Source organism: Mesoplodon bidens (genome assembly GCF_964165515.1).
Source record: "Mesoplodon bidens genome assembly, chromosome: 6".
In the NCBI taxonomy this organism is placed as follows: Eukaryota; Metazoa; Chordata; class Mammalia; order Artiodactyla; family Ziphiidae; genus Mesoplodon; species Mesoplodon bidens.
Genome location: NC_138162.1, coordinates 37,926,166 through 37,934,913, shown reverse-complemented (window position 1 = coordinate 37,934,913; position 8,748 = coordinate 37,926,166).

Sequence of the window (8,748 nt, the reverse complement as noted above, 5' to 3'; positions counted from 1 at the left end):
AAAAAAGTTTGCATTTAAAATACTTATAAAGGGACTGAAAGGCTATGATAAACGTACCTTTGTCCAGAAAGAATTTTTCTTTGTTTCTAATTACCATCGGTAGAAAATTTCTTATTGTGAAACCATAATTCAAGTTTCATACTGAAGATTCTATGACCCATTCGTTTGAACGATGTGATAATTAGGATACAATAATACAATTACAAAAACCACTTTGAGTTGCCTCTCATCCAGAAGATGTTATTTTTACAGTCTTATTTATTGTGGCGAGGGCTTTATGTTAGACCCTTCCCATTGTTTGGGTCCTGAGCTTTATTTTTTCGGTGGTCATCTCTGCATGTAGGATTTTGGGTGAGTTTATTTTCTCCTTAGAGGTGGCAGTGTGGCCTGGTTTTAGGGCGTGGACTCCAGCACCACCATGCCTGGTTCAAATCCCAGTCTGCCTCTTCTTAGCCTCACGACCTTGGGCAAGAGACTTAATCTGTGTCTCAGTGCCGTCATCTGTGAAATGGAGATGGTATGATGGCAGCACCTACTCACGGAGTTGTCATCAGGGATGTCATACGATTCAGGTAGAGCCTCTCGGATAGTGCCTAGCATTGTTCCTAAGTGTCAGTGTTATATTCATCTGAGTTGCCTAATTTCTCCATATTGGACATGTACTACGATAAAAGTTAAAGAATAAACTCCCATGAGAGAAGGGAAACTAGACAGATGTAGAGACCAGCACAAATGAGAAAGTGCCATAGAGAAGAGTGCCAACCATGAGGCCCTGGGAACCCAGAGAGGAGGGAGGGGCCCGGCTTCCTGATTTCGACTAAAAGCCCCGTGAAAGGATCCCTCTGTCGCTTTTGCAAGCTGAGCATTCCAAGAGCAGAGATGGACTTTGGCCCAGGAGCCTTCTCTCCGGGCATTTGGAGAAGGCCTTTTAGACCTTCCTGGAAACTGCCCTGGCCCTTTCTTGTACAAACGGCCTCTTGCAACTTTTTGCCACTGTCTTCCTGGCAGGGGTCATGTGGAGAAGGGCTTCAGAGTAAGTGTCAGGACTTACCCAGCTGTGCCTGGCCCAACTCACTCCAAGGACCTGCAGGGGCCAATTACTGCCGCCTTGATGTGGCAGCATGTCTGGGGGACTGGAAGACAAGATGCTTCATTCACAGCCCAGCTGGAGGAAGAACCGTCCAACTGCAGTTCTGTGTTTCTAAACACACCAGGTGGCATGGGCAGGAGGCCTGCTGTCCTGTGTCCTCAGCCGGGAACCCTCTGCCTGGGGACAGAGAGGGGAGGGGAAGGCAGATGAAGGGAGAGGAGGAAAGCGCAGGGCTAGGAGCTGGAGGCCCTGGGGTCTAGCCTTAGCTCTGACGTTTCGCACTGATGTTAGCTGGGATAAATTCTTAATTTCATCAAAATCCAGTCACTTCTCACAGAATCCCTTGAATCGATCTGGGAATAACAATGCCAGATGTGACCTGCTTGATGAAAGGAATTATGTGAACTACTTTATATTTGAAAGAATATCCAGATCCTGTAGTTCCTGCTAAGTCTGAGGTAAACGAGGGCTGGGAAATAGTGGTATATCAGTGTTTCTAAATTTATTCAATTGACACATTTTTAAAATAAAATAAAATAATAAAACAGTTCATAATCCTTATCCACAATGCTTAAAATCCCCCCATTCTGGAGACAAAGGTTTTTTTCATTAAATTTGGTGCCAAAACTGACCTGATGGTGCTTATCATTTTGGGTATCAATCTTTAAAATAAATTGCAGAATATTAATGCGTTTGATTACCAGGTGCTGCCTCAGGTCTCACTAGTATATGGTAAATGCATCATATTATCTTCCTAAAATATGAAAAATTCTGAATTCTGAAACACATCTGGCCCCAAGGGTTTTGCATGAGGATTGTGACGTGTAAAACAAACTCAGATGCTGCACACAGGAAATGGGGAGGGAGGGACGGTGTCCATTCCCAGGCTGAGATTCACCCAGCCCTGACTGGGACATCTTCTTCCTGGTGTCAGATCCTTGAGAAGTCTTTAAGAACCTGAAGACAAATGTACCCGGGATGAGTCAAGGAGCATATACTGGGGATATTTTTTTCCTAAATTAGTCCTCATACTTCAGTGTGTCTCTGAATCCCCCTGGAGATCTAGTGAAAATGCAAATTCTGATTCAGTAGGTCTGGAATGGGCCTGAGCTTCTGCATTCCTATCAATCTCCAGGTGATGCCTCTGCTGCTGGGACTGTTCTGGCCTCCGGATAAGCCTAAGACATGGCTCCAAGTGATAACAACGTGGTGCCCCACAGGGAGAGTTGCCCCCTGCCCTTGGCGGGGGTGGGAGCTCACTCAACACTGATCACCTGACCAAAACCTGCCTCGTCACCGCCTTTTCTCCATCCTCCACTGCCCATTTACTGCCTTCTGCTGCCTCTTCCTCCCCGCGTGGTTCATGCCACCCTCCGCCTCCATTCCCGACCTTGGCTGGGCCTCACCAAGTCTCATGACTTCACTCACCCGGTTCCAAGGTACTGCTTAGACGAGGTGCTTTTCCACCTGACTGACCTCACCTCCGAAGCATGAACTAAATTAGTTCAACTCTCAAATTCCTGAGATGGCTCACTATCTCTCCTGGGTATCTCCCCGGAAAGTTTTCCACTGTTTGCAAAGTACTCCCTCGCCCTGACCACCCAGCGATATTAATGATAATGCATTTGCTCACTAGACAAGCAGTGACCCGGGAAAGGGCCATGGGTTATTTTATTTTTATGTCAATGCTTGCAATGCCCTGACTGGTTTCTTACACACCCTCCTTGCTTCTTTTTAAGTTCTGGATTTCCGGGTTGCAGAAAACTCAGATTTCCTTGTTTTCCAAGTGAATTTTCCTATTGCAAAAATAATACATATTTATTAATAAAAGTCTAGAAAATATAGTTAAGAAGAAAATGGCAATACCAGTAAACTTAGCACGCAGAGATAACCATGGGGACATTTTGTCTCATGGCCTTTCAGGCTTTATGTATAAATTTTGTTTTACAAACTCTGGATCATACATATAACATTTTGTAACTCCTTTGCCCCCCTCCATTTATAGTATATTGTGACCATTTTCACAGATCAATAAAAATTCTTCTGCAATAGCATTTTAAATAAGGGACTTCCCTAGCGGTCCAGTGGTTAAGACTTCACGCTTCCACCACAGGGAGCGTGGGTTCAATCCCAGGCCAGGAATAGAATGAAGGCCAAATATACATATATTTCTTACTATAAATCACAATATCACACATACCTTTTGGATACTTACAGGGAATTATATTATTATGTAAAAGTGTATAAACTTCTTCATGGTTCGCATGAGTTGCCAAACCAGAAAGCATGGCTTCCAAACTCTCAAATACGAACCAGATCCTTTGGGCTGAATCAGTGTCTTGAATTCTCACTAACCTTAGTTAACCCGAAGTGATACTGGAAAGCAGGGCGTTCTAGGGCTGAGAGGGAATTCCAGGCCACCAGGTCATGCCTTGAGGTATCCCTCTGTCTCCTGCTCAGAAAGAGGAAAAACGCTTAGAGGTCTTTGTTAGGGATCTACAACTTCCCAAAGAACACAGCTATTTTTCAGACAATTCAAGGCTAATCTAAATCCTGCAATCATTTTGGCATTTATTTTTCCAGCCAATATTTATATATTAAAAATGAAGGGAGGGCCTCCCTGGTGGTGCAGTGGTTGGGAGTCCGCCTGCCGATGCAGGGGATACGGGTTCATGCCCCGGTCTGGGAGGATCCCACATGCTGCGGAGCGGCTGGGCCCATGAGCCGTGGCTGCTGAGCCTGCGTGTCCGGAGCCTGTGCTCCGCAACGGGAGAGGCCACAACAGTGAGAGGCCGGGGGAAGAAAAAAAAAAAGAAGGGATTAGGGGAACTTCCTGGCTGTCCACTGGTTAGGACTCAGCGCTTCCACTGCAGGGGGCCCAGGTTCAATCCCAGGTCAAGGAACAAAGATCCCGCATGCCTTGAGGTGCGGCCAAAAAAAAAAAAAACAAACAACAACAAATGAAGGGATTAGATCAATAAGGGAATGGTTAAGTAATTTGTGGTACAGCCATTCAATGAAATATGATACAACCATTAAAAAACTGAAAAAGCTCTTAATGCACTAACACAGAATGATATCTCAGATACATGGTTAAGTGAAAAAAGCAAGGTGTAGAACCATGTATACCAAATGCACATTTGTGTAAAAAGGAGGAATAGGAATACATAGACGTTTTGACATAGGAGTTTTGCTTGTGTATTCATAAAGCATCTTTGGAAAGATACACAAGAAACTGATAGTATAATTCCTTAATTTTTAGGGAAATTAGGTAGCTGGGAGAACAACATTTTCATTGCAAAATGAAACCTCTTGTGCTGAACATGCAAATGTATTACCTCTTCTAAAATAAGAATTTTAAAACACAAAATAAGGGGACTAGGGCATTTGATTACATCATAAAATACAGTTATTTCTGTTTATTCTCCAAACCCCAATTTAAATGGTCAATAAAGGAATAAAAGAAGAGGACCAAAAGAGAATAGGAGAGGGAACAAAAGATGGATCGTATGAACACACTTTTGGGAGACAGTGAGGCAACGGCACAGATTTCAGAGTCATACTTGCAGTCTCAGCTCTTTAACTCGCTTCTCATGAGCTCTTGGGCAAACAAACCCCTTACTTGCTTTGAGCTTCTGATTCCTTATCTGTGGAAGAGTAAGGACAAGTCATTTATTTTATGTGATCCATACTGTGCCTTGTGAGAGTGTTGGGAGGATTCATTGTCCCAGATCAGAAGCATTTAATAAAGCACATAAACTGCTATTATTACTTTTAATAATAGTAGCGGGTTTTAGTTAATATTATGTTAATGTTTGTCAGTCTGATAGGAAAAATAGCAGTATCTTATTTAAAATCTGAATTTCTCTAATTATAAATGAGGTTGAACAATTACATATATATTCCACTTGTATTTCTTTTTCTGTGATTTGCCTGATCATCTCTTAATAATAGTTAACATTTACTGCATGTTACTGTGTACCAGGCACTGTGTTATGATCTCTGCATGCATTATCTCATTTAACCTGTGGATCAAATAGGTAAAATTATTATGCCCATTTTCAGCTGAGAAAAATAATATTTAGAGAAATTAATTTGCTCAAGTCTCCATCACTAGTAAGTAGAGTCTGGATTCTGGGCGAGGACTTGACTCTGACCCAGAAATCTGACTTGACTGAGAACCCAGGCTCTTCAGGCTTATGCTTCAGTGACTCTCCCCTAATGGTTTTCCTTTTGGATTAAATAATTTTCTCAATATTTTACAAGTGCCCTTTGTATTTTAGTTGCAGGGCGCAGAGTAGGAAAGGATCGATCTGCGCCGAGGGGCAGAAGTGGCATCAGAGACAACCTGCCTGCCTGTCAACTGCCCATAAGGCTGTGTGTGAGCCAAGGCGGTGCAGTCAGAGGTGATGCAGGAGGCCAACCGGGTGCAGAACAGAGGCCTGCAAAGATGAGTGGACTTCGACCCCCTTAGAGAAAAAGCAAGAGTGACGCACAGGAGGAAGATGAAACCAAAGCTTCCAGGCTGTCCCTGGTAGGCTCAGACAGTCCAAAGGCAGCAGAGGGAAGGGAGAAAATCCTGAGATGGAGAGCTGGCCGACAGCTTCCTGAAGACCATGCAAATGAGGCACGCCCACAGCCGCCTGGAAACCGGGCCGGGAGAAGTCAGAGCCCAGAGCACATGCTGCAGGGCCGTGCTAGGCAAAGGAGCTGGAGGAGGTGGAGGAGGCGCTGAGGGAGCAGGTAAGGAACCAGGGAGGGTCATGGAGGGACGGCTCACAGGGCCCTGCATCCTGAGAGGCAGCATCGTCCACCGACCGGGTGAACGCTGTCCTGGGAGGCAGGGCTCCTGGGATCATCTTTCAAGCTCAGCCATTCTTTAGCTGTGAAGCCTTGGGCAAGTCACTTCACCATTCTGAGCCTTGATGTTCCCATCTATAAAATGAGTGTAAAAATAGCACGCTACTTATGTATGGAGCATCTGCTGTGCTTTGCTGGGCACCTAACAGTCATTATCCCCTCCTCACAGCAAGCTCATAAGGTGAGATCATTAGCCTATATTACAGAGGAAAACAAAGCTCAGAGAGGTTAAGCCATTTGTCTAAGACCTCACAGCAAAGAAGTCTGGTTCCATAGCTGCACACTGTCGACTCCTGATCCTGCTTCCTTCAGCGGGTGGTTTTACAGAATCAAACGGTCTATGCAAATGGAAAAAAATTGCAAAACGCAAATTATACCGTCAAGATGTGAGTCACCACACTTAGATCCTGGCCAGGACTGAGGCCCTTTGTAAACTGGGAAGTCCTATAAAAAGGCTAGTTCTTCCCCTCTCTCCTCTGGAGGTTGAAAGTATGGGGGTGATGCTACAGACAATGGATATTTGGCTGACTGACCTGGCCACAGACTGAGGCGATGTTTTTGGGGTGGTATTGGGATGTCCTGGCTTGAGAGTGAGTCGTCAGTGGTTAAGTGGCCAGAGTCCCTCCTGGAGACAGACTCTGAAACCACAGACAAGGCCTGAGGTGACCATGGCAGATAAGGGCCCAGGTGCTGATTCAACAGTGATCATCTCTCCTCTTGAGCATCCCTTTACAGCTCTGGCCATGGAACTGCAGAAAATGGAAGCCTGCTTTGTGGGGAGGGGAAGATCTTTAAGGGTAGTAATACAAGCTTAGTGCAATAAAGTTAGAATTTTCAGGCAAGAGAATGGAAAACAAACAAACTAACAAACCTATAATCTTACCCCCGGAGATAACCACTGTTGACATTTCAGTGTTTGTTTTTCCACACATTTTTTTTCCATTGCGCACATATATCGAAAACTTAGATCGTACCGTAATATGGTTTTATTACTGGTTCTTTTCACTAAATGACAGGTCGTGGACGTGTTTCCACATCAATAGATGTATTATCACATCATTTAAAGGCTGCAGAATGTCTCTTCGTATGGATGGAGCAGGATTTATTTAGTAAGTGTCCTACTATTGGATAATTAGGCGGTTTTCAATTTTTAACCATTAGAGCCGTGCTTTCTACCCAAATCTTGGCACAGGTCCCGGATTATTTCCACAGGATAAATTACCAGTGGGGGAACTGCTGAATCAAGGTTATGTATATTTTAAGGCCTTTGATAAATACTGAAGGTCTGCTTCTGATACACTCTGGAATTCAGGGGCTCCTCAAAGCTCAATGCAGAAAATTTCATGGCCTCAAGGTCAGCCTTGAGCCTTCCTCTCTCTCAAATCCATTTGAAGGCATAATGCAACCACCTCATATATAGTCTTTACTGGGTGCCAGGCTCTGTCTAAGAGCTTTACCCTCTGAGGCACCACTTTTAGCTTCCTCTTCAGAAGAAACTGAAGAACAGAGAGGTTAAACAGTTCACTTGGAATCACAGCCCTAACAAGCAGTGTGTTGGGGGTCAATAGCCTTGACAACCTGGTTCTAGAATCTATGCTGTCCACTGCTTCATGGAAAGTATATTTGATTGCATCTGCAAAGATATCTTTCACCCGTCCCTTTGATCTTCTCCACCAACGCCTCACATGCATCAAGCCCCACCATCCCAACCTGGACCACGGCTAGAGCCCCTAACTGGTCTTCCATTTCCACTCATCCCTTTCACTCTGTCTTCTGCTCTGCAGCTGGAATGTTACTTTAAAAATGGAAATAGGATCGGGTCACCCCCCCCAACCCCCACCCTTGCCGGCAAGCACATACATACACACAAGCTCAGCCCTAGAATAAAACCCAGACGCACTCCCCAGCCTCCAGGGCAGCATCTCTGGCTTCTTCCTAAAAGCCACTTCCCCATCCAGACCCACCCACTACACCCCAGTCACCCGGCCTCCTTTCACCTCCACAACGACGGAGCTTTTTCTCACCCTAAGGCTTTGGCACGTGCTGTTCCCTTGAGCTCGAATGCTCTTCTTCCACCCTGCAGGGCTGGATTCTTCTCATCCTCTGGTCTTGGCTTTCATATCCTCTCTCTGGAGAAAGCTTCCCTGGTGATCTCACCTGAAGCAACAAGTCCCCTAAGCCCATTTTCCTTTTTGTCCTTTATGGTATTAATTAAAATTGTGTATTTATTGCCCACCACTCATTAAATGTCTCTTTCCCTCACTAGACTCTAAACGTCATGAGGTCAAAGACCATGTCTATTTTGTTCCCCATTATTTACCCAGTGCCTAGCACAGCACCTGGCATGTGGCGAGCTCTCATTAACTCAATGACTGCTCGTAGAAAGGACGAATTGTCCACAGAAGGAGGCATTCATTGTTGAGGATCTTTGGCAAACTCTCCGAGCTTCAGCCAGAGCTGTTCCATCCTCCTCCTGCGTGTCTTCACTTCCTCTTCCCTGTCACGAGGCAGTGACAGAGGTCTAGGGTCTAGAAGGAAACCAGGAAGCCATGGGTGAGAATGTAAACAGGTTTTGCTTCAGGCACCAACTCAGTCAGGGTAGATGATGTCATATCGGGGGCACAAGGGAGACTCGTTACCCCCAAGTGCCCCCTGCACGGTTCCTGGATTCCTACCATGAGAGACTTCTGGCCACGAGGAATCTCCTAGTGAAAGGCAAACACTCACTACCCAGTTAATAACACACATCCAGCAGGTGGACTGAATGGCTGAGGGCTCTACCTTTCTGACAGCAGCAT